Raw genomic sequence first — 24,569 nt, 5'->3', positions numbered from 1 at the left:
TGCGCCGGCGGGGCTGAAATCAAACACCCGTCTCCGCTCCTGACCTACTGTACATGAACACGCTGCTCTCGTACATCCTGATGCCTCGCTTTTCCACCAGAGCTTTCCAGAATCTGGAACAAAGATGTTGTGGGCTCATATGGTGCAGTCACAATGTGCTTCAAATCAAACCGTTCACACCACATTTGCTTTTTCATGTTCATATCCTCTCAGTGGGGCCTTCACCAGGGTTTCATTAGAGGACGGATGCAAGGAGATGCTACACCCCTGGTTAGAACAAAAGACACAAACGAGCTAGCTAACTAGAGCTAGACTGTCTAGACTGACTGTCTTCTCCTTGTGAAACTATTTTTACCCCATTCTCCTGGGAATTTATTGTAAAAATAAAACAGGATATAAAAACATTTCCAGAAAGTGTCTTTCTATCTAATCATGTTCTGGTACAAGAATCTAGCCCGTCTAATGCACTGTTGGGACGAGATAATATTTCCAGACGTGCGTCTGTGACGTAATCTTGCTGGAAGCCATCTGTATTAATTGTGATCGACACTAAAAATTCCACGCGCACACGCCTCATTTTAATCCAAACCGATTGTTTTAATCGTTATTATAAGCTCTTGTTGTAGGGGGCGTTGCCATGCACGTTGTTCTCATTCATTATTAGGTCACATGACCACGCAGGCTGTATTTGTATACACTTATAAAAGTGAATTGGTTAATTATAACCAACATTCCCCATTAAAACTCCTGATCGTTTTATTTGTAGACATAACCACAATGCAGCTTTATAGAAATCAGGATGTAGATGTAGATCCATAAAGATCACGCCAGACACGGTAGTGGCGAGGAAAACGCTGATTGAAAGAAGTCCCTTCAGGTTTGTGTGGTACTGCTAATTCTGATTTGTAGATGAAATCATAGAGCTCCGATAGCTCCGCCCACCTCAAACCAGCCAGAAGAAAACGGCAAAAAAAGGAAATTCAGAAATCCTTCAAAAGATGACACCAACATAGTTCTGTCATTTGCAGCTGGCAGTAAAATCAACACTTATTCTTGAAATAAAGACTGTTAATGGAAATAATTCCGCAGGGAAGCAAAATATAATAAAGCCACATTAAACAATGATAAACGGCTACGAACACATCTGCCGAAGTAATGCGCAAGCCTCCAGTGTGTTTACAGTGTTCTCAGCTAGCGGAGCGAGTCTCCATCCTGGAGGGATGCTGATGCTAACTATTAGCAATCTCACAAACATCTGCGTTGGAGGCGTCCCACCGCCAGCAGAGCTCATGTTTGATGGGTTTGTAGCGGAGCCACATTACTGTCCTGTAGTCACAACACATTAAAGCCATATTTACAGCTCGGAAATGCATGCAGAGGCGCATCGGAAATCCGCAGGGAATTCTGTCCTGCGTGCGCATGCCAGTGTCTGATAACATCACTTAGGGGAAGAAGGGCTCTACGATTTGGACTGGAGCATTAAAATTCAAAAGGCTGGTCAGATGTAAGGGAATGTAGCTTGGACAGAAAGGATTGGGGGGGTGGGGGTGGTGGGGGGTGGGTTGTGGTGAGATGGTCCATTAACTCCTCTAATTTCACTTCCCGCTCCTGAGAGAGCCAGAGGAAAGAGGAACCGACTCCAGCACTTCACATAACCTGCCAAGAACAGGTTCGCCGAAACAAGACGCACTTCTGAGAGGATGCCAACAGGAACCCAACGTGATTTTCAGTTTTAAAACAGTCTCTTTCAGACCCAAAGCCCACACGTCAAAGTGTCCTACTGACTTCTCCTCATGGAGAACAGCTTTCGAACCAGGCTGGGTTTTAGACCCTTTTCTGAAGCTTTTGTTGCAGGGTTTTTCAGAGAACTTTTCAAGCTTCCTTCACATACAATACAGCTACATTTAAGCTCTTTGGTAGAAAAATATAGTGATCATATTCAGACTCACAAATCTGAGCCAAGGGACAGACTGTTGTGTCACGGGACGGATTCTAGGTCTATGGAGCTCCATTAGAAACAGGTCTGAAAGAGTAAAATGCTGAGACACCGGATCTTAATTTTTGTGTCCTCCAGATTCATAAAAATTGTAGTTTCTGGCACGTCATCAAGAATAGTGGCAGAAAGAAACTAGGCAAAATGGATTTAGTGATCAGTTTGACCTTAACCTAGACTAAAATTCCAGAAAATCCAAATTACATGTCTAGTCTTTTCACTTTTTCAGGTTTTCACTTTTTCTCAGGTGAGAGTCTGCATAACCTTGAGCACCGTTAACCAACAGCAAACACAAAATCTAATACTGTGATTCTCAAAATGGGGTCTGTGAGGCACAGCCAGGGAGTTTGCAATTTTTTTAATTTAGTTTACTTTGATTTTAGGACTGATCATAACTGTCAATGATATTACATTATTATTGAGTTCTTATAGTTATTAACCTGTTTGACTGCTCACATGAAAAGAACGGCTTTAATCCAAACCTCAGTAACTCAAAAACCAGTCGCCTGAACTGGAAGGGATCCTTGGAGGCAAAAACTCCTGATATATTAGACAATAATAATAAAATAATAAAACAAGACTTCTTAAAAGCTACTTAAAAGCTACTCTACCATCTCACTAGTGTAAAATGGAGCTAAACTAACAGCTTAGCTAGTTCTAATGCTCACCATGAGCAATTATTCAGACAGATTCTCCAACTGTTCATTGCTAATCATTGGTAAATTGCTGTTGTGTAAGAAGAATAAAACACTTCGGCGGTGTGCTGTTTTAAGAAAATAATCAACTTTGGGGTGGTAACAGTCACTCTGCTTCATCACATCACCACGTCGTTGATTATTTTCCTATATTTCCACTTATTTCTGTTAAAGAAACACTTTTACGCTAAGGAAACATTGGCATTGTTGCGAGGTCTCTAGAACGTTCTACATTCACAATGGTTCTTTTTATGATCTAGCAATTCTTTAAAGTTGACTTCCAGCAGTATGCTATCACTTTCTTGATGTTTTCTTGATGCAATCTTTTCAACAAATTAAAAAAAAAAAACAAGCCTGGCTACTATTTGCTCTTTTATTAAAAATGTCAATCCCGTGCAGATCACCACTTTCCACTTGCTTTTCCAGAATCTTCCAAAGCCAGCAGTATGGAATATTTAAAACATTAGGTTGAACTGGTTTGCAGCGCTGGCACGAATCTCCAACGTCTTCAGTCTATCAGTGATGCCAGGACTATTTTCTTCCTCTCTCACAGTCCTAAAATGAAATTACAACCATTTTTAATGCATTATTTTTCTTCTTTCCACGGATAATAAAAGAGCTGTCATTAACTGAACAATGCCTCATTTTCCAGTCAGGCTGAATTAAATATATTGTACTTATATTCCAGGCTTCATGAATTATTTCCTCATTCAGTCCAGTGATATAAAGTCAAGTACGCTTCTTTAATCTAAGCACTTTCAAGAACTTCTCGACAAAAAGAAAAAGGTGATATTTATGTTTCAAAAGGCTACTTCAGACACTTTGTACGAAAGCTCCAGTAATAATAAAAATGAAATCCACCTGTTTTATTTCAGCAGTGATATTTATTTCTGTAGCTGGTTTCCTTCATCAGCTTGATGGAAAACCGTCAGAGGACGGAAGAGAGAGAAGGACAAATGAACATAGTGTTGCCCTCCGTGTCAAAGCCCCCTGACAGCCTCTCAGGGTTAAAGCGTTCAAATCAGGGTAAACAAAAGCCGTGTCACACGTCTACACTCACACCGGACACGCTCGACAGCCTGCCTGACAAATAGCGCCGCTCAGTCTGAAGGACGAACGGCGCACTCATTCGTCTCCTCTGACTTCCTTTCTTTTTTACTTTGGTGAAAAATCACAGTTCGAAGCAGCTGACATTGCTCTTCTTTCTGCAGGTGTGGAGAGGAAGAAAAAGACTAAAACATGAAAAGAACATTGTTCATGTTTGAGTAGAGAATGTGACTAGATTTTTGCAGCAGTAAATAATTCCCATCATGACCTGTCCCAAACCCTGAAGTGTTTCATTTACCTAAATAAAGGAAAATAAAAATGCAGAGATGCTGGCTTTAGCCAAGATCAATTTCTTGGTGTCTCAAAACCAAGACAACTTGTTTCCTCATGGCCACGAAGAGTCATTCATGTGGTCTAAACTTATTTTTAATCTTTATTACTGCATGTCTGTGCGCTCGCCCCTTACTTTAATAGGAACACACTACACACTCGTGCAGGTATCCAATCAGCCAATCATGTGGCAGCAGCACAATGCATGAAGTCATACAGATACAGGTCAAGAGCTTCAGGTCATGTTCATGTTCACATCAAACATCAGTGATGTCAGTGATTTTTTTCTGTGACATGGTTTTTGGTGCCAGTTTGAGGAGTTTAGAAGCTGCTGATTTGCTCTCCTGGATTTTCACACACACCAGTCTTCAACAGTCTCTAGAGTTTACACAGACAAGAAGCCTATGGTAGCCCGAATAACCACTCTTTACAACCATGGTGAGCAGAAAAGCATCTCACAACATGTCAAACTTTAAGCCTGATTAGCTACGACATCAGCAGATCACATCGGGTTCCACTCCTATCAGCCAAGAACACGAATCGGAGGCTCAAGTGGGCACAGAAACCGGACAGATTTGACATCATCTGGTCTGATGAATCTCTGCTGCAGATGGTAGGATCAGAATTTGGCATCAGCAGCAGGAATCCATGGACATAACCTTCCTTGTGTCAACAGTTCAAGCTGGTGGTGGAGGTGGTGGTGTAATGGTGCGGGGAATGTTTTCTTGGCACACACTGGGCGTCGTAATTCCAGTCGAGCATCTCGTAAAGGCTGCATGATAACACGCCATGTCACAAAGTCGTCTCAAGCTGGTTCCATGGACATGAGTTTCATACATAAATGTTGCACTTAAACTAATAACATTTACAGGCTACTGTGCGCAGAAATGTTTTAAATAAAAGCTGCAACAGCAGAACAAGATAACACAATCTGAGATGTAACCATAGCAACAATCATGTAATGGTGTCTGCTGATATCTGAGTGGATTATCTACATAAAAGCTAGCTAAACTTATAAATTAAAATCACTCAGCTATGATATAGCAAAACGTCAGTGGCCCAACTCAGTGTAAGTTCTTTGGAAACTCTTCTTTTCTCTTATTTATCTGAAATTTTCAGCCATTTATTTCAAAGCAGTCCCATTTTTATGTCCTTTTTTGCGTTACATTTAAAAACTACACATTACTAAGTATTATCTCGAGATCTCAATTAAAATATGATGCAAGAAAGTAAAGTGTCACGATTTCGGAGATCTGTACACACACCTCACCTCACACATTTCCTTTAATGAACATATCTCCGGTCTCTGAGTTCTTCTGAAGTCTACTGAAGCAGAAAAAAAACAATGTCTTTCTCTCAGGATACATTTCACCATCTGATTTCCCAAAGCTGCTGTAGCGCTCCTCCTCCTCCTCCTCCTCCTCCTCCTCCTCCTGCTGCTGCGGCACGCCAAACTGCTGTCTTAGCAGCTGGGAAAGAGCACGATCAGCTTCTGCGAGCTCGGTTAAAGGCTCCTGGCTGAACAAACCCCGGCAGAGATCTTTCACCTGACACGCAGAGCACTTCCAGCACGGAGAGCCGCTCTAATCGCAGAGCTTTATCTGCTTTCTCACTGGGCTTCTGCTGACTCGCTGCTATACGCCAGCATTTACATTTCACTTTATTCTTTCTCCAGACGCTTTTATCAAAGTCACGAATGAAGCAGAATCTAATCCAAGCACCGAGCTGATAAAGGAGCTGACAGGCAGCTGAGGTCTAGAGAATTTTAGCACTATATATATATATATATATATATATATATATATATATATATATATATATATTCATATTAGTTCTATGCAATAAAAACCAAAATCTATACCTATATAATCTTATATAAATGTATAGAAGCAATACATATTAATGCATTGAAATTTTATTAACTATTGTCACTTCACCTAACACAGAGCGGCCTACAAACATGGCTGCTGACCACAACTCCCAGATTACAATACGGCCTACAAACATGGCCGCCGAGGACTACAACACCCAGCCATCATGAACTCTCTCTCACGTTCACGTTCGCCGGCTTTCTAATTTTACACACCTGGACTCAATCACACAATCACAGCCACAGTATTTAAAGACTTTCAGTTCACACACTCATCACTGTGAAGTGTATGTTCAGTGCCATGTCTCTGTGCTATAGTGTTTATGGTTATGACTATGTTTCTGGTTTCTGTCTTTGTCTCTTAACTCTGTTAGCACGTCTCCTGACTGCTGCCTGTCTGCTGCTTCTCGTTTTGGATTTGTTTCTCTTTCCAAAATAAAGAAACTTTACCTGCAACGCTCATTGTCTCCGCCGTCTGACAGCTATCACACAGCAATTCAGCGTTGTTGAGCTCATCATAATAGAAAACTTGTTGTTTCTATGGTAACGGAGACAATGGCAAATTGGACACAGTAACCGCTATGAGAGCTGTTAGCTAAAGTCAACACTTTTCCTCAGTGTAAATTTTCTCACTGCGCTGTTAGAAATGAAAAGAAATCCAACTACAGTGGCGTGGCTTGTCTGAACTCCTAGACGTTTCTCAAGATATTAAATATATTTTAGTGTTAAACACATTTTAATGAAAAAAAAAAAAGTTAAAAAATATTTTAAAGCAAGGAATATGTTAACAACCGAATGTTTAATATAAAACATTGTTAAAAACATATTTTAGTATAACGTTAAAACCACATTTTAATGCAAAAAATATCTATATTTTACAATTTTTATGTAAAAATATGCTTGAAGCCAAAAGTTAATGTTACAAATATGTTCCTTAAATATCATATTTTCCTGTAAATAAAAAATATATTAAAATATTTCAAGTTGTTAAACATAGTTTGATGTTAAAAAGGCTTTTTTTGTTAAAAAATATGTTTCTAGTTTACGAAAGAAAGCTAAAGTCTTGCAGTTTAACGCTAACTGTATTATATTGTTTGTTTGGAATCCGAGTCTATCCCGGGAATACATGAGGCAGGAACACAGCCGGAAAACTCCAAAATTCCCTGCCATAATTATGACTTTACTGGAGATGTAAAGACGTGAATACTTGCAGTGATGGAGATTTGTATGAATTTGAACACGTGAGGGGTGATATGGTTCAACTTCACACAAATAAAAGTCATAAGAAACGGTGAGAACGCTAACTCCGCCCCTACCCTTAATCTCTGTAACTTTTCATACGAATTGTTGTTGTTACAAATTTGTAAGTGTTACAGAGGTGCCAACATTTCCTGTAAAAATCATAGCATGTTGCTACAGTGATAGAGGAGACAACGAAAACGATGCTTTTCTTCTTTTTTCAGCTAAAGCATCAATCAGAAGAAAGGTGATTAAAATTCTCCAGTGGAAACGTTGCTTCACCGAAGGGGAAAGGACGCAGGACAGAAGCTTCTGGTAGCGGTTACTTTCGCTGACTTTATCCAAGTGAACTTTGACCTGGGAATTCATCGACCTCAGGGTTGTGAGCCAATAGAAAACAAGCGGGCGGGGTTATAGTGTCTTTGGTTGGTAAAAGACGGAGGAGCTGCTAATTATTAAATAGCGTGCATCATCACAGTGACTTTTGCCTCGCAGTTTTCTTGCTGTCGCTTGGTGTACATCTGATAAATTAATTAAATAAATAAATAAATAAACCATCTTGTCTACAAACCCGTCTACATTTTCGTTTCTCTTGAGAGGATTTTCTTGTTAGTGATGTTAGCACCTCTGACGTGAGAGTGCGATGTAAGTTTTTACAAGTACACGTGTAAATAAGAACTGTGAGGCAAAACACAGTGGAAATCATTGGAAAAGAGCTGACGGTGTCTCTGCTACAGTTACACTCGCGTGTATATTTCTGTAAATACGTAGCAGTGAAATGTACCGTAGCCCCCAGAGAGAGCTTTGACGTTTTGACAGGAAGTAGCTAGACGAAGCCGCTAGCAAACATCACGACATGCGAGTGAGAGAAGAAGCTGCTGGTCCACGTCTACCTCCAGGTTCCTACTGAGAGAAAAGTGTAGAGATGATGTCATCTTACTCTCTCTTTCTCTCTCTCTCTCTCTCTCTGTCTCTCTTTCTGTACGTCTCAGTAAGCTCCACTGGACACACACAAACACACACACACACACACACTAGCGTCCTGTGTGTCTAGTTTTCTAGTTTTCATTAAGAGATAGTTCTATCAGGAGGAGAGGCTGTGATGAAGAACATCCATGTTCATCCACCACTCATCCTCATCCTCACCTGTTCTCACCATCACATCTTCATCTTCATCAGCATGTGAGCGCAAGCAAGAGTTTTCACTGCACTGTGTGTATCAGTTACACAATACTGTTCCTTTATTTAAAGTAATGGCATCTTGTACTATTTATCCGTTCATATTATTTGTTACAGTACACTTCCAGGCAAAAAAAATGGGCCAAGTCCAAAATGGCAAAATATTAAACTTTTAATGATCTGAACAACACATCATTGGTCAGGAAATTAGCAAGAATTAAACAGATACTGTGGATCTCTCGCTGATCTATCAATCCCGGGCATTTCTGAGATCATTATCAGGCCCTTGATGGGCTGCATCAGGTGATAATGACTAAGAAGATATCCCAGAAGTTATTTTTGGAAAATTTTGTACATTTTAATCATTATCATGATTTTGCATACATGAAGACTATAGAAGTGAATTTCCCTGTTTCTAGATTTTCCCCAAACAGTTACTGTGTGGAGGCACAGGAGCTCTCAGGAGCACATTTCTTTCATTCTTGCTCATTTCCTGACCAGTGATTTGTCATTTTGCCATTTTGGTCTTGGTCCATTTTTTGCCCAGGAGTACATGTGACTCCAGGCTTGGTGAAAGTCATCATTTAGTGCTCAGACGACTGAAGTGAATCGTCCTGGTTGAGGCTTCAATACCAAAATACGACAAAATACCAAGAGGCGAAAGATCACTATAATCACAACAGAAAGACATTCTACTTTCTCCAGCCACAGCGACGGGTTAAAACGTTCCAGTCTTCAGCCGAGGGTCAGCCATGTTGGTGGAGGAATGATGTAAAGAAAGGAACGGGATATGGATCAAGTCTTAGTTACAGTATGTAAAAAGGTGGGACAAAAAAATCTGATCGTGTCAGAATTGCGCCTCATAGTAACACGTCACGTGACAGAAGAGAACGTTGTTGCCTAGTTACGCACACTTTCACCGTAAACAAACTCCTCTTTGCATTCAGCTTTTCTTCATTCATTTTCCTTATATCATTTATACTATATCATTTCATTCACCATTCCCTTGATTTGTTTTTCCACGTTTTATTTACACCTCTCGAAAATGCGCCCTTGAATTCAGCAAAGCAAACCGTCACAAAACTCCTCCTCCTTCACGCAAGGACTTGTGGGTAATATTAGCTGAAAAAGTGTCCAGGGATCCGCACTTCGACCGTCCGGGTCCCGGGTACGATTTAGGATACACTGATTCTAATCTCGGATGCTATTTAGGGTTGATAGCAGGAGAACTGAGACGCAGCAAGTGTGTTCTGTGATGGATCTGATCTTCATTAAACATCCACACATGAGCTAACAGCCGTCTGATACCAGCATGACGCCATGATTTCAAAAACAACACACTGATCAAAGCGAGCAAACTGAGTGTGTACGCAACGCAATACACACACACACACACACACACACAGCACGCATCTCATCAAATCACTTCGCTCTATACACTCGTTTGTATGAATTGATGAAGCTCTTCTCCCCATGAACAGCTGCTAAATAATGCAGGCCTGCTAATAAAGCATGACTCAGTGTCTCACAGAGTCACACGGAGGAGAGAGAGAGAGAGAGAGAGAGAGACAGAGAGAGAGAGAGACAGACAGAGAGAGCGAGAGAGATACATAAAGAGAGAAAGAAAGTAAGAGAGAGAGAGACAGAAAGAGAGAGAGAGAAAGACAGAAAGACAGAAAGAGAGAGAAGGAGCTGAATTGATCAGATTACATTGAGAGCTGTGTGTTGTGGAGAGAGAAAGCGCGGAGATCGATGGGCTAATTGAAATGAAGCTCACTGTGTTCCAGGGTGAGGATACACGCACACACACACACACACACACACAGAGAGAACTGACTAGTGATAATGAGCAGCAGTGAAAAAGGTCATGATGAACCACATACACACTCATCTAGAAGTGTTTTATTCCTCTTATACCACAACAATTTGTCAAGAATTACAATTTTGGTTTTGTTAATGGACAACAATAATCACAACGTTGTGTAAAAGTATTTGATATTTTGCGTCGTGTAAAAGTATTTGATATTTTGCGTCGTGTAAAGTATTTGATATTTTGCGTCGTGTAAAGTATTTGATATTTTGCGTCGTGTAAAAGTATTTGATATTTTGTGTCGTGTAAAGTATTTGATATTTTGTGTCGTGTAAAGTATTTGATATTTTGCGTCGTGTAAAGTATTTGATATTTTGCGTCGTGTAAAAGTATTTGATATTTTGTGTCGTGTAAAGTATTTGATATTTTGCGTCGTGTAAAAGTATTTGATATTTTGCGTCGTGTAAAGTATTTGATATTTTGCGTCGTGTAAAAGTATTTGATATTTTGCGCTATGTAAAGTATTTGATATTTTGCGTCGTGTAAAAGTATTTGATATTTTGTGTCGTGTAAAGTATTTGATATTTTGTGTCGTGTAAAGTATTTGATATTTTGCGTCGTGTAAAGTATTTGATATTTTGCGTCGTGTAAAGTATTTGATATTTTGTGTCGTGTAAAAGTATTTGATATTTTGCGCTATGTAAAGTATTTGATATTTTGCGTCGTGTAAAGTATTTGATATTTTGTGTCGTGTAAAGTATTTGATATTTTGCGTCGTGTAAAAGTATTTGATATTTTGCGCTATGTAAAGTATTTGATATTTTGCGTCGTGTAAAGTATTTGATATTTTGCGTCGTGTAAAAGTATTTGATATTTTGCGTCGTGTAAAAGTATTTGATATTTTGCGCTATGTAAAGTATTTGATATTTTGCGTCGTGTAAAGTATTTGATATTTTGCGTCGTGTAAAGTATTTGATATTTTGTGTCGTGTAAAGTATTTGATATTTTGCGCTATGTAAAGTATTTGATATTTTGCGTCATGTAAAAGTATTTGATATTTTGCGTCGTGTAAAGTATTTGATATTTTGCGTCGTGTAAAAGTATTTGATATTTTGCGTCGTGTAAAGTATTTGATATTTTGCGTCGTGTAAAAGTATTTGATATTTTGCGCTATGTAAAGTATTTGATATTTTGCGTCGTGTAAAAGTATTTGATATTTTGTGTCGTGTAAAGTATTTGATATTTTGTGTCGTGTAAAGTATTTGATATTTTGCGTCGTGTAAAGTATTTGATATTTTGCGTCGTGTAAAAGTATTTGATATTTTGTGTTGTGTAAAGTATTTGATAATTTGCGTCGTGTAAAAGTATTTGATATTTTGCGTCGTGTAAAAGTATTTGATATTTTGTGTTGTGTAAAGTATTTGATATTTTGTGTTGTGTAAAGTATTTGATATTTTGTGTTGTGTACAGTATTTGATATTTTGTGTTGTGTAATGTATTTGATATTTTGCGTCGTGTAAAAGTATTTGATATTTTGCGTCGTGTAAAGTATTTGATATTTTGCGTTGTGTAAAAGTATTTGATATTTTGTGTCGTGTAAAGTATTTGATATTTTGTGTCGTGTAATGTATTTGATATTTTGCGTCGTGTAAAGTATTTGATATTTTGTGTCGTGTAAAATATTTGATATTTTGCGTCGTGTAAAAGTATTTGATATTTTGCGTCATGTAAAGTATTTGATATTTTGTGTCGTGTAAAGTATTTGATATTTTGTGTCGTGTAAAGTATTTGATATTTTGCGTTGTGTAAAAGTATTTGATATTTTGTGTTGTGTAAAAGTATTTGATATTTTGCGTTGTGTAAAGTATTTGATATTTTGCATTGTGTAAAGTATTTGATATTTTGCATTGTGTAAAGTATTTGATATTTTGTGTTGTGTAAAGTATTTGATATTTTGTGTTGTGTAAAGTATTTGATATTTTGTGTTGTGTACAGTATTTGATATTTTGTGTTGTGTAATGTATTTGATATTTTGCGTCGTGTAAAAGTATTTGATATTTTGCGTCGTGTAAAGTATTTGATATTTTGCGTTGTGTAAAAGTATTTGATATTTTGTGTCGTGTAAAGTATTTGATATTTTGTGTCGTGTAATGTATTTGATATTTTGCGTCGTGTAAAGTATTTGATATTTTGTGTCATGTAAAAGTATTTGATATTTTGTGTCATGTAAAGTATTTGATATTTTGTGTCGTGTAAAAGTATTTGATATTTTGCATTGTGTAAAGTATTTGATATTTTGTGTCGTGTAAAGTATTTGATATTTTGCGTCGTGTAAAAGTATTTGATATTTTGCGTCGTGTAAAAGTATTTGATATTTTGTGTCGTGTAAAAGTATTTGATATTTTGTGTCGTGTAAAGTATTTGATATTTTGTGTCGTGTAAAGTATTTGATATTTTGTGTCGTGTAAAAGTATTTGATATTTTGCGTCGTGTAAAAGTATTTGATATTTTGTGTCGTGTAAAGTATTTGATATTTTGCGTCATGTAAAGTATTTGATATTTTGTGTCGTGTAAAAGTATTTGATATTTTGCGTCGTGTAAAGTATTTGATATTTTGTGTCGTGTAAAGTATTTGATATTTTGCATTGTGTAAAGTATTTGATAACAATATCGCGTGTATTTAATATCGCAATATATCGTACAATATATCGTATTATCGTCTCTCAGCCAGCAGCGAGCATGAAGTGAGTGAGAGTGTTCGGTTCGTTGTACTGAATAAAGTGCATTATTTTCTCAGATTTAGAGTTTTCAGATTTGTGTGTGTGTGTGTGTGTGTGTGTGTGTGTGTCCTCCCTGTGAATGTGTGAATTTCAATTTGAGTGTGAGCGCTGGTGTTTTTCACAGCAGAAAGAGATTAACCTTCACACGCCTCGTTATCTGTTTATTCTCAGACATCTCTCTGGTCACACACACACACACACACACACACACACACACAGTACATACACATCAACATTTATGAGCAAATGAAATCACTGGGAAAGGCATCTGTCCCAACTCACCTGTTCTTCATCTTGTATTTGTTTTAATGTACTTTCCATTTTCTCTTCTAGTCAAACTGCTTTATTTAAAAGTGCTGATCACACACACACACACACACACGCACGTTTTGTTCGGGACTTGTGTGTGAAGGTGAATAACATCAGCACTTGTTATTTTGACAGTTTTGGCAGGAACTAAACGTGTCGATGTAGAAGAGGATCATTGGGAGAGAAAGCCTCTCAACACGCTCACTTGTTGTGTTTACTGTAATGATTCATGTTATTAGTGACACATCTGTTCTTATTTATTGTTAATTTCTTGTTACACCGCAGCGCTGTTGAGTTCTGGATTGTGATTTGTCAGAAGGTGTTGATTAATTGTCTATAACAGCAGCTCTGACAGTAGTGCAGCTGCAAATCACAGGTTTATATGAATATTAATGAGCTTGTTCGGATATGTTATCGTTGCTATAGTAACAGCTCATTCACAGGGGCGTGTACAGCGGATGCTCCACATAACCAGATTTTAAAAAATCATTGATATGGTGAAGTTTTCTGTAAGGAGATGTTTATTTAACATTGATGGAAGGAGTCTCCAGTGTCAGCGCTTTGTAACAGTCAGAGGTAAAGCTGGAACTTTAAGTTTTCCGACATCTTCAGGACAAGATGGAGGAGTTTACGCTTTATGTGTTTTTTTGTTTGTTTTGTTTTGTTTGTTTGTTTGTCTTAGGAAAGTAAAGCGAGGCTGGTGAAGGAACGGCCATTTACAGCTGCTGTAACACAAGTGAAAACAGGAACTAACTTGTTTCACAGATGTTCCATGACATTAAATGTAGCTCTAAAGAAATAAAAAGTACATGTTGTTTGTTAGTGAATTAAAAATGGCTGTAATTGTTGGTAAATTCCTGTGGCGTAAGAGGAATAAAACACTCCAGGATGTGCTGATAGCGAGTGCTTGAGAACGTAGCAGATAAGTAGAAGTGGCGTAGCTTCAGTGATGTGAAATGCAGCTGCTGATTTTTTGATGAGAGAAATCTCATTATTCTCGTCAGCGTGCACAGATGCACAAAGTCACGCGCTTTTGAGGAAGCAACGCAGCGTTAACGAACACGCAGACCGATAGAGACTCCTCGCTCTCTGAAGCGGATGTGCTTGGTGTTCTGTGGTATTAGCGTGAGTCATTAGCACACAGTGAGAGCGCAGACCGAGCACGGAGATGCAGACGATCGCATGTTCGCTTCCGCTGGAAATGATTAAATCCTAAATAAATCAGCTGCTGAAATCTGCTGAGCGTGAATCATTAGCTCTGTGGATTGTGTCATTATCACTGCAAATGTTCCAATGCTGACCTCATTAACGGTGCACACTCTGCTTTAGTGAGTGTGTGTGTGTGTGTGTGTGTGTGTGTGAGAGAGAGAGAGACTTGGTCTTTTATGAAGACAACAAAAGAATAGAGATGAAAATATAACCGTAGGAATGTGCAGATGATCAGTTACACAATATAACCACACGATATAATCACACACAATACAATCACACAATATATTCACAATCAGAGAAAAAAACACCACAGCCCGAAAGAAAGAAAGAAAAAAAGAAAACATCAATAAATAAGGAATAAAACTGTGTTGTTTAATTTGTTAATGCTTACAAATTTAGATTTATTGAAGAAGGACACACTGTGTCTTTTTTATCCATTTTTAGTTACTAGGAAAGGATCGGTTTGATAGCAAAATACTATACAAATAATTTTTATACTAGTTTTTAACTAAAATCATCAGTGGAAAATAGAATCCTTGGCACCTGGTGTATTTCTCTTCAAATATACAGGCAAATGCTCACTTATAAAAATCCACGAGTGTACTTTTCTCATCAAATATACTTGAGGAGACATGAGGATATATCAAAAGTAAAAAAAAAAAAAAAAAAAATTCTACATTAGTGTGCTTGTTGTAAAGTCATTCGATTTGATTATCTGGCAGATCTGAGAACAGTGTGTGACGTAGTTGAGATCTCGACTGAAACTCAATCAGAGATGTGTGTGAGATTATATCGAAGCATCTCTAACTGTTACGTTTAATGTTTGATGTGAAACGTCTGAGAAACAAGTTCCTGCTCTCACTGCTTCTGATGTTGGCCAGAAGACGACGTCACCTCAGCGGGCAGAACGTTCCGTTAATGCTGACCAAACACGCTGCCTACAGAGGAAATGTCCTACAGTGTGACTATTATGAGAGTCAAAGCTGAAAAAGAGAGAGAAAGTGTGTGAGAGAGAGAGAGAGAACGAGGGAGCAGGGAATCAGTAGACACACAGCGGCGGAGAGCGGAGACGAGACGTCTTCATTAAGTGGAACTCGGACATTTGAAACGCAGCCAGAATTCTCACTCAGGGAGGAGAGCTGCACAAGGAGCAGGAAGGGTGTGTGTGTGTGTGTGCGTGTGTGTGTGTGTGTGTGTGTGTGTGTGTGTGTGTATACATGAAACATGTACATGCTCAGATATGAACAAATCAGACGGACATGTGACAGGCCGAAATAGCCAAAACATTTTATAATAAAAATTTCTGCTTTCACGAGGATACACACACGTTTAACACAAAGGTCATGTAACAAGATTTACTGAAAAACTAGTTTACATACAATTTATTAAATTTATAAAATTGTAAATTTATAAAATTTATTAAAAAAAAAAAAAAAGTGGGGTGCTGGTGTTTTTAAACAAACACAGTGTAACACCTTTAAAAATAAAAATTAAATTAATGCACAAAGAAAGAAAGAAAGAAAGAAAGAAAGATTCTGACAACAAATACAGCACTTTTTATCTCTCTATCCTAAGATGACCCAGCCTCTAGTGTCTCTCTCTCTCTCTCTCTCTCTCTCTCTCTCTGGCTACGTTTACATGCACATCAATATTCCGATATTAATCGGAATTTGTCCATATTCCAATTAGTACCGAGTCATGCATGTAAACGCTGCAATCCGATTACCTGATTCAGATGAAGGCAATATCCTGATTCCCCAAATTCCGATTCCCAGACCTGGAATATGCCTATTTTAATTCGGAAATGTGCTGCATGTAAACACCTTGTTCGGAAAATCCACTGAATGGAGATATATGTGCCTGCTCAGTCCACAAGGAGTTGTGGGTGCTAACAGATGCTTAGCTGTAGGCTAGGTATTTAGGAATGGCAACTCAGGCGTTCTTACGCATATAAACGTATTCGGAATACGGCTGCAACCTGAATATAGACCTTAAACGGAATTTGATGTGCATGTAAACGCAGCCACTGTGTCTCTGTGGTTACACAGGTGTTTAACACTGAGGCTAACACACCTGAAAGCTAACACACTCTCCACATTTCATTCATATTCCATTAAAAAGCAGAACATTACTTAAAGCACTGGACGTGGTATAAATACCTATAACTCGTAACTCCATTGATTTTTCTTCGTCTCCTCTCATTAACGATGTGTCACAATCCTAATTAGAAAAAGGCTTTAAACATGAAAAGGATTCAGTGATGATCAAATATTCATGTGAGCTCATTTCCTGCGGTCCTCGTTTGTCTCTGTGGACGTTTCGGTCGTCATGGAGATCAGCCCTGTACAAAGACGCCTGACCCTCTAAATAAAGTGTAACTACAGCCATGAGTGAGGAGTGTGTGTGTGCACGTGTGTGTGTGTGCGCGCATCACCACGTGATTAAATACTCTACGTAGTGACATTGCTTGATTTTGTATTTTAATGCTGTTTACTGCTTTGACTTCTGCTGGTTTTCCTGTCCTAGTTATTGACTGCTCTCCATTTGGAGAATTTTCTGACCCCTTTTATTTGTTTGCTGTGGAACCTACACCTGCGTTTGCATGTCCATCGTTCATGACAGAAGCCTTGACCTCTAACATGGACAGTCAACATGGACGCCATGCTGTCCCCGCTCAATGCCATGCCATACAGCTCGCCTCTCTTTTACGCTACAATAGGAAACCTCGCTAACCACCTACATCAATTGACGATTCTGGTCCGATTCCCGCTACACCTGCGCCTCGCAGTCACCTCCTCATCGCTCATCCCGACAAGTACGACAGAGATCCGACCAAGTGTCAAGGTTTACTTGCTCATACTCCAGCGCAAGCTATCCAATCTGACAAGGAAAAAGTGGCACAGTTTACCTCTCTGCTTACCAGCGGTGGAAAATCCTGGAGTAATTATACTACATTATTGTACTTTTTTGAATGATTTGTACTTTTATTCTTCCTCTTTACTTAGTAAGATGTTCTCTTTTGCTGAAGTTAGTGATTCACATAGGATGAGATGTCTCATTTGTCTCCCATGTAAAAATAAAATATCAGCCTTTAAAATTCACCATGAAAGCTAAAGAAATGGTTATCTTCGGTAAATCAGCTAGTTACATTTTGTAAATTAACTTGTTAAAGTAGCTTATTAAATTAGCTAGCTACTCAAGTTTTTTTTTGTTGCTAATGTGACTTAGCATTCATTCCAAAAGAGTTAATAAATATTAGCTAACCATCAAGACAAATTCAAACTTCGTCTGGGTTAGCAGAATATTTTTCTTATGACTAGCTTGCTAGGATCAGGATCAGGCATGATGAACTTGTGGTAAAAACTCTTGAATACTTGAGTATGGTTAATTATAGATACTTTTTTTAATTTGTACCCAAGTAGATTTTTGTCTCCATTTATCTACCTACCCACCCACTAGCTAACTCTCCCCTGTTGCACGACCTGTTACCAACCAGGAAAGGCAGGGCAAAAACATGCTTTCTCCAAGACATGTGAAGAAAACCTCTGAATTTTTTTCAGAATTTTTTCACGATTGGCTAGAGTCACTCTGAATGACAAGGTATGCCCCTCCCACCCAGAGAACATGGCCAGTTCCTCTGTAGTTTTTCCACCCCTGCTTCTTACAGGTAAAGTAATACAATGGGTCATCACTGTCTGGTTCAACAGAGCTGAAGCTACAGATTCATATGAGTAGATTCTTCCATAATGTGTTTAACCATCCACCTGATGGCAGAGAGGTAGGATATCTCCTCACCCTGAGACAGGGGCAACATAAATTCCTCACAATGTCTGCCAGAAGTGTATGGAATAATCCCACTCTCATCACTGACAAGGCCTTAGAAAGGACCTTATGGACTTAGCCTGCAGCAGTTAGCATGCCCTGTGTCTCGGCTGCCCCTCACAGTGATCTCATAGACTAAAAAATCTCATCTTTAGAGCAAGAGATCACTGTCTGGTCCCCTCAATCCCATGAAAACACGTCTATAACCCATTATACATTATGAGAATCCTGAGATGAACCAAACTGCTGTCCTGTCCTGAATGTTACTCTGAGTCTTTTTCAGCTAAGCCATGGCCTGGACACTACCCCATATCACAGACCAAACAACTGAGCTATTGATATGCTTTCTAGTTCTCATTTATACCCTCTAACCTCCATGGAAAACAGAGCCATGGAGGACTACGTCTCGGAAACTTTTAGTCAAGGTTACATCAGACCTTCCATGTGTCCTGCCTTACCGTGGCTCTTCTTCCTGCTGAACACAGAAGCATGTGTTGTGTCAATCGGGGTCTCAGCCAGATAACCATCAACTATCAGCATCAACTGCCCCTTGTTCAAGAAGCATTAAAACGGTTCAAATCTGCCTCCATATTCTTGAGAAGGAGGACACGTGGAACACAGGATTTAGCAACACATCAGGACATGATGAATGTATAGTAATGCCCTATGGCTTGATCAACGCCTCCTCAATCTTTCAGGCTTTTATTAATCACACATTCACAGATATGCCTGGCAGGTTTGTCCTCACCTACACTGAAACATCCTAATGTATTCCTTGAAAAGTGCATTGTCCATGTCAGGAAAGTCCTTCAGAGATGATTTGATCATGAAAAAAGTGTGCTCTTTACATTTTTTTCAAGCTTTTTATACTATACTGATATCAGATCTGTGCATGTAAGCTGATAGCTGATGTTAACATGCTTTCAGTAAGTGAGGCTTCAGCTTACAATCACACTCAGACACTGACAGCCTCACCAGGGCTGGCAAAAAGGAAATAAAAATAATGCTTAACGAGTGAATGATGTTGTAGGAATTAAAGGTCATGGCACACTGATTTGATAAGGACAAGAGCTGTGTTCGAGAGACTCTCAAACAATCATCTCCTCTTACTGAAATCCAATACACTTGAATAATGAGGAGACGAATAAACATCAACATGATACACACACTCTCTCAGGTTTCAGTAATAATGTATGCATGTGACATGTAACACACTCTCTCTCTCCACTTTCTAATGAGAGAACAGTGCTGAGGAGTGTATCAGGCTGGGACAAGGCTCATGCATAATGAAGCACACACACACACACACACACACACACACTGCTGGTGATCTCTGTATCCACTGACCTTGTGTGTACATCATCAGGTTCTATGGAGGACCACAGAAGGTATAGTTTGGTGTTTTCTTGATTGACCACACATTTAGAACTTGTCCTACATGTTTAAGCTATTTCTCAAAGGAAATGGAAGAGGAATGAAGGCTTGAGGAAGCCAGGAGAGAAACGAAATAAAAGGAGGAATAAAGGCCTGTAGAAGAGGGAGAAGAGGAGGATTGAAGGTCTGGAGAAACCATGAGAAGAAAGAGATGAGAGAAGGCATGAAGATCTAGACAAACCAAGAGAGAAGAGAGATGAGAGGTTGAATGATAGTCTTAATAATCCAACAGCAGAGAGGAGGAATGAAGGTTCAGAGCAAGCAAGATGGAACAGAGAGGTGATAATGAAACCAAACAAAAGGAGAAGTAGGAGAAGAGGAGGAATGAAGGCATGGAAAAATCAGGAGAGAATCAGGAGGAAACAAGATAAGAAGGCTTGGAAAAATAGAAAATAAAATTTAGGAGGAAGGTCTTGAGAAAGAAGAAGAGAACATCTGGAAAACCAAAATGAAAGGGAGAGACAGAACTATAATCGACAGAGCTTGCAGCTCATCTCTCTTCATGTTCAGCTTCATTTCCACTCGTCCGCCCACCACTACATCACTGCAATCTCTCCGCTATCATAATGAAAACCTCAGACGTGCAGACAGCCATCGATCCGCTCGCTGCTAATTGTCGGGAAAGACGTGAATATTGTTTTCAACCCCTCTTCCCCACATGGGTCGTTAGACATTATTGGAACGCATGGCCTGATGGGATATGACATCCAGCCAGGACCTTGTGTATGAGTATCAGAAGATGGGATCGATATGCAGGGGCCAGAGATCTGAGCTGCTGTAATGTAGCTACCACACTGAGGAACACAAGTGTAAAGCTGAATTCATACACTTACACACTTCTGTAACACAGTATACACTGACACACACCTTCATAGAACTGTGGGTGCAGCTACATTTTCTACATTACGACTGTTTGATTTTTCCACAGGAAAATGGGAAACGGGAATAAACCTGATTATCCAACTTGGAATACTGGAAAACAATTAGTTTCCTGAAGATTCATTCATTCATTTATCTATTCATTCATTCATCTGGATCCGCAGTGTCCAATCCACCTACCGGAATGTTTTGGGAGGTAGGAGGAAACCGGAGAACCCGGAGAAAACCCACATGGGATCAGGATCAAACTGAGAACCCTAGAGCTATGAGGTGGCAATGCTGCTTATTTGATGTATGACACAATTACCTTTTTTTGGCATTTAGTTGGCATATAATCTTACACTTTTAGAAAAAAAAAAGAATGGTTCCAACCTGCACTCAGGTTGTCCCTCAAGATTCTATGTAGAACCCTACAATGTTCATTCATCTTCAGTAAAAGCTTTATCCTGGTCCGAGTTCCCGTGGATTCAGAGCCTATCCCGGGAACACTGGGTGTGAGGTGGGATACGCTGTGGATGGGATGAAATCAACATCTAGAACTGGTAAGGGATCTTTGGTTGTTCCTCTAGAAGAAAGGTTCTGTGTAGAACCCTACTCCAGAGTGTTTCACAATCAGAGAGGGTTCCAATGAAGTAATGAAGAAAACAGCATGAGATTGGGAGGTGGGAGGAAAACCAGAGGAAACTCATATGGACATGGGAGAACATGTGGAACTCCACACAGTTAAACGAGCTGCTGATTAAAATATTAGGCCACACCCACTGGGAGAGTTTTCTCTTCATTAAAAAAAAAAGTTGATGAACATTTAATAAAACACTCACTGAATATAATAGAAATATGTTTAATGAGCAATACACATCTGGGTATCTCTCTCTCTCTCTCTCTCTCTCTCTCTTTCTCTCTCTCTATTTCGCTTTTTTCTCTCTTTCTGTCTTTCCTCAGGGTGACCAATTACAGCATCTTAGGCTCGGCTGGATCCCGGCACGTTTCACTGCATCTTTATTGGCCATCTTACAGCCATGTTTCATTAACCAGAGAGAGACAGAGAGAGGCAGAGAGAGGCAGAGAGAGGCAGAGAGAGAGAGAAAGAGAGAGAGATCAGTTTCCTCTCTATCAGTCAGACATGGATTTAAGCAGGATCGGGGAAAAAAGCGACAGGTCTGATCTTAAAACAAACGGGCTCTGTTGTAGGAGTCAGGATGGAGTGTGGAGCAGGTTACACACACCCACACACACCCACACACACACCCACACACACACACACACACACCCACACACACACACACACACACACACACATACACACACACACACAGCCAGGTTCAGCAGGTTCATCTGGCTGCAACAGTGAGCTGATTCTCTACACACACACACACACACACACACACACCTGATTTAATTACAGTTTGAGGCTGAATGTAGAGAATACATGACTTTTAAAGTTAAGACATAAGGCTGAATTATTGATTTATTTATTTATTTAATACATTTATTTATTTAATACATTTATTTATATTTAAATAATTTATGACTGATCATCACTGTATTTATTCTGTCCTTATTTTGCCTTTGTGTGTGTGTGTGTGTGTGTGTGTGTGTGTGTGCTGTCTCCCAAGGCAATGCCCAGACTGACAGAGAGGAAATTGTGCTGTCACATTAAAGGCGTAAAGCCACTTTAGCATCGTCCTGCCTTCCCAAAAATGAGTGCTCTCACACACACACACACACACACACACACAGACACACATTTCTGAGAGAAAAAGGAGAATGTCAGTGGTTCAATGACACACCACAATAATCAGAGTGAAGTGAAGAACAGGGAGGATTAAAGAGCTCGAGACTTTCATCCACTCAAAGTTGTCATGAGCTGAGAAATATAGTGTGTGTCTGTGTGTGTGTGTGTGTGTGTGTGTGTGTGTGTTTTCAGGTGATAAATGCTAAAAAGTGACTGTTTAAACAGTGAACAAAGACAGTGAGTGAGGCTCTCTCTTCAGTATTAATATTAATAGCACTGTAACATGTACCCTGAAGAACTCTTTCCCCTTTATGTCGTTGTGACAGAAACTTCATTCTTGAAGATCTACACAAACTTTTCACATGTTCAAGAGAAAGGCTGTCACAAGCTCCGCTGATCCAAACACTAACAATATCCTTCATTTCTGTCTGCTCTGGCTCTGCATCCTCACCTTCAAACTGGAACTTACACACTGTGCAGGTGAAATCAGTGACCCCTCACAGACCTGTGCTAGTATAGGATTTAGGATGAGGAAGAAAGCATTGAAAGCAGGGATGTCGTTTAACAACACACTCTACCGGAGATCGTCCTCTCAGCAAACCTCCAGAGTCAGAGACAAAAAGAGCCAGAAACACAAAACAAACAAATGTAATAGTTATAAACACTGTAACTAACTAAAACACTGTCCTTAAACACTGGGATTAATCAAAATTCAAAGCTCTAAAAACTGAGAATAAGCAAGATTCAGATCTCTAAAGCCTGGGACTAATTAGGAGTAGGAGTCCTTAAAGACTGGAACTACACATGAGTGAAAAGTCAGAGAATAGCCAAGTGTAGGAGCCCTAAAGACCAGGACTAACCAAGCATCAGAGCACTAAAGACCAGGACTAACCAAGAGTCAGAGCCCTAAAGACCAGGACTAACCAAGCATCAGAGCACTAAAGACCAGGACTAACCAAGAGTCAGAGCCCTAAAGACCAGGACTAACCAAGCATCAGAGCACTAAAGACCAGGACTAACCAAGAGTCAGAGCCCTAAAGACCAGGACTAACTAAAAGCCTGATTGAGAAAGACAGGGATTACAGAAAATAGTGGGACTAACTAAGAGTTAGAAGTCTAAATACTAATAATAACCAAGAGTTAGAGGCCTAAAAACCAGGACTAACCAAGAGTCAGAAACTTAAAGACTGGGACTAACTAGCTAACTACTAACTAAAAGTAACTAAGACTAACTAAAGACTAACTAAGAGACCCAGCAGTAAATACTGGGACTAAGAGTAAGAGCTCTAAAGACTGGGACTAAGTTAGAGGCAGAGCTCTAAAGACTGGGACTAAGTTAGAGGCAGAGCTCTAAAGACTGGGACTAAGTTAGAGTCAGAGCTCTAAATACTGGGACAAACTAAGAGTCAGAGCTCTAAATACTGAGACTAATTAAGAGTCAGAGCTCCAAAGACTGGGACTAACAAGGTTTCAGAGCATTTATGATTGAGACAAACTGAGCCCCCCAAAAAAGTTGAAAATCTAAAGACTGGGACTACCCAAAAGTCAGAGCTCTAAAGACTGGGACTAACTGAGAGAGGGTTGTGTCTTCTCCTTTATTGTTTATATTATTATGTTGGTATGTACAGAGGGTAGTGGTGGCTCAAGGGCTCTGGGTTACTGATCAGAAGGACCGCCAAACCCCAGGACCGCCAATCTGCCACTGTTGGGCCCTTGAGCAAGGCCCTTAACCCTATCTGCTCCAGGGGTGCCGTATCATGGCTGCCCCCAACTTCCCAACAAGCTGAAAAGAAACGAATTTCACTGTGCTGTAATGTATATGTGACAAATAAAGACTTCTTCTCCTACACCAGGAGGAATCTCTCATACACACTGCACTTGGCAAATAAAGAAGGTTCTGATTGTGAGGTTCATCGTGAGGTTTATCGCGTGTTTAAGGTCAGGTAAGGCAATGTTCTCATGAGGCTGTTTTCTTGCCTCAAGTACTTTAGAAAGGCTACTTTCTTTCAAATGGACTCTAAACCCAGTACAGCAGTACAAAAGTCTCTGAAGATCACACTCTCTTAAATTTAATTCCCCAAATGACAATAATTTCGGCTGAGGCGAAGGGAAAGAGACAGAGAATAAAAGGATCAAAGAGGACTGTACACAATTTCATCCATAGTGTTTTCATGCTGAGCGATGCACTCTTTAACAACATGAAAAATATATTACAGCGCATATTTATCTGTGAAA

At 39.4% G+C, this 24,569-nt stretch overlaps 1 protein-coding gene across 3 annotated transcripts in view; it reads right to left on the bottom strand.

Annotated features, from left to right (window-relative positions):
- Window positions 1-24,569, bottom strand: part of khdrbs3 (KH domain containing, RNA binding, signal transduction associated 3) — a 112,395-nt gene that overhangs the window by 58,598 nt on the left and 29,228 nt on the right. Inside the window, exon 1 of one of the 3 annotated variants that reach the window (XM_026909877.3) lies at window positions 5,336-5,450. The exons of the other annotated variants lie outside the window; for them this stretch is intronic. The gene's annotated coding sequence lies outside the window, so the exon portion shown is untranslated. Of the gene's footprint in view, window positions 1-5,335; window positions 5,451-24,569 lie in introns of those variants that run through there. 3 annotated transcript variants of the gene reach the window in all.

Source organism: Pangasianodon hypophthalmus, chromosome 9 (assembly GCF_027358585.1).
Source record: "Pangasianodon hypophthalmus isolate fPanHyp1 chromosome 9, fPanHyp1.pri, whole genome shotgun sequence".
In the NCBI taxonomy this organism is placed as follows: domain Eukaryota; kingdom Metazoa; phylum Chordata; class Actinopteri; order Siluriformes; family Pangasiidae; genus Pangasianodon; species Pangasianodon hypophthalmus.
This window is presented reverse-complemented; position numbering and strand designations above follow the sequence as displayed.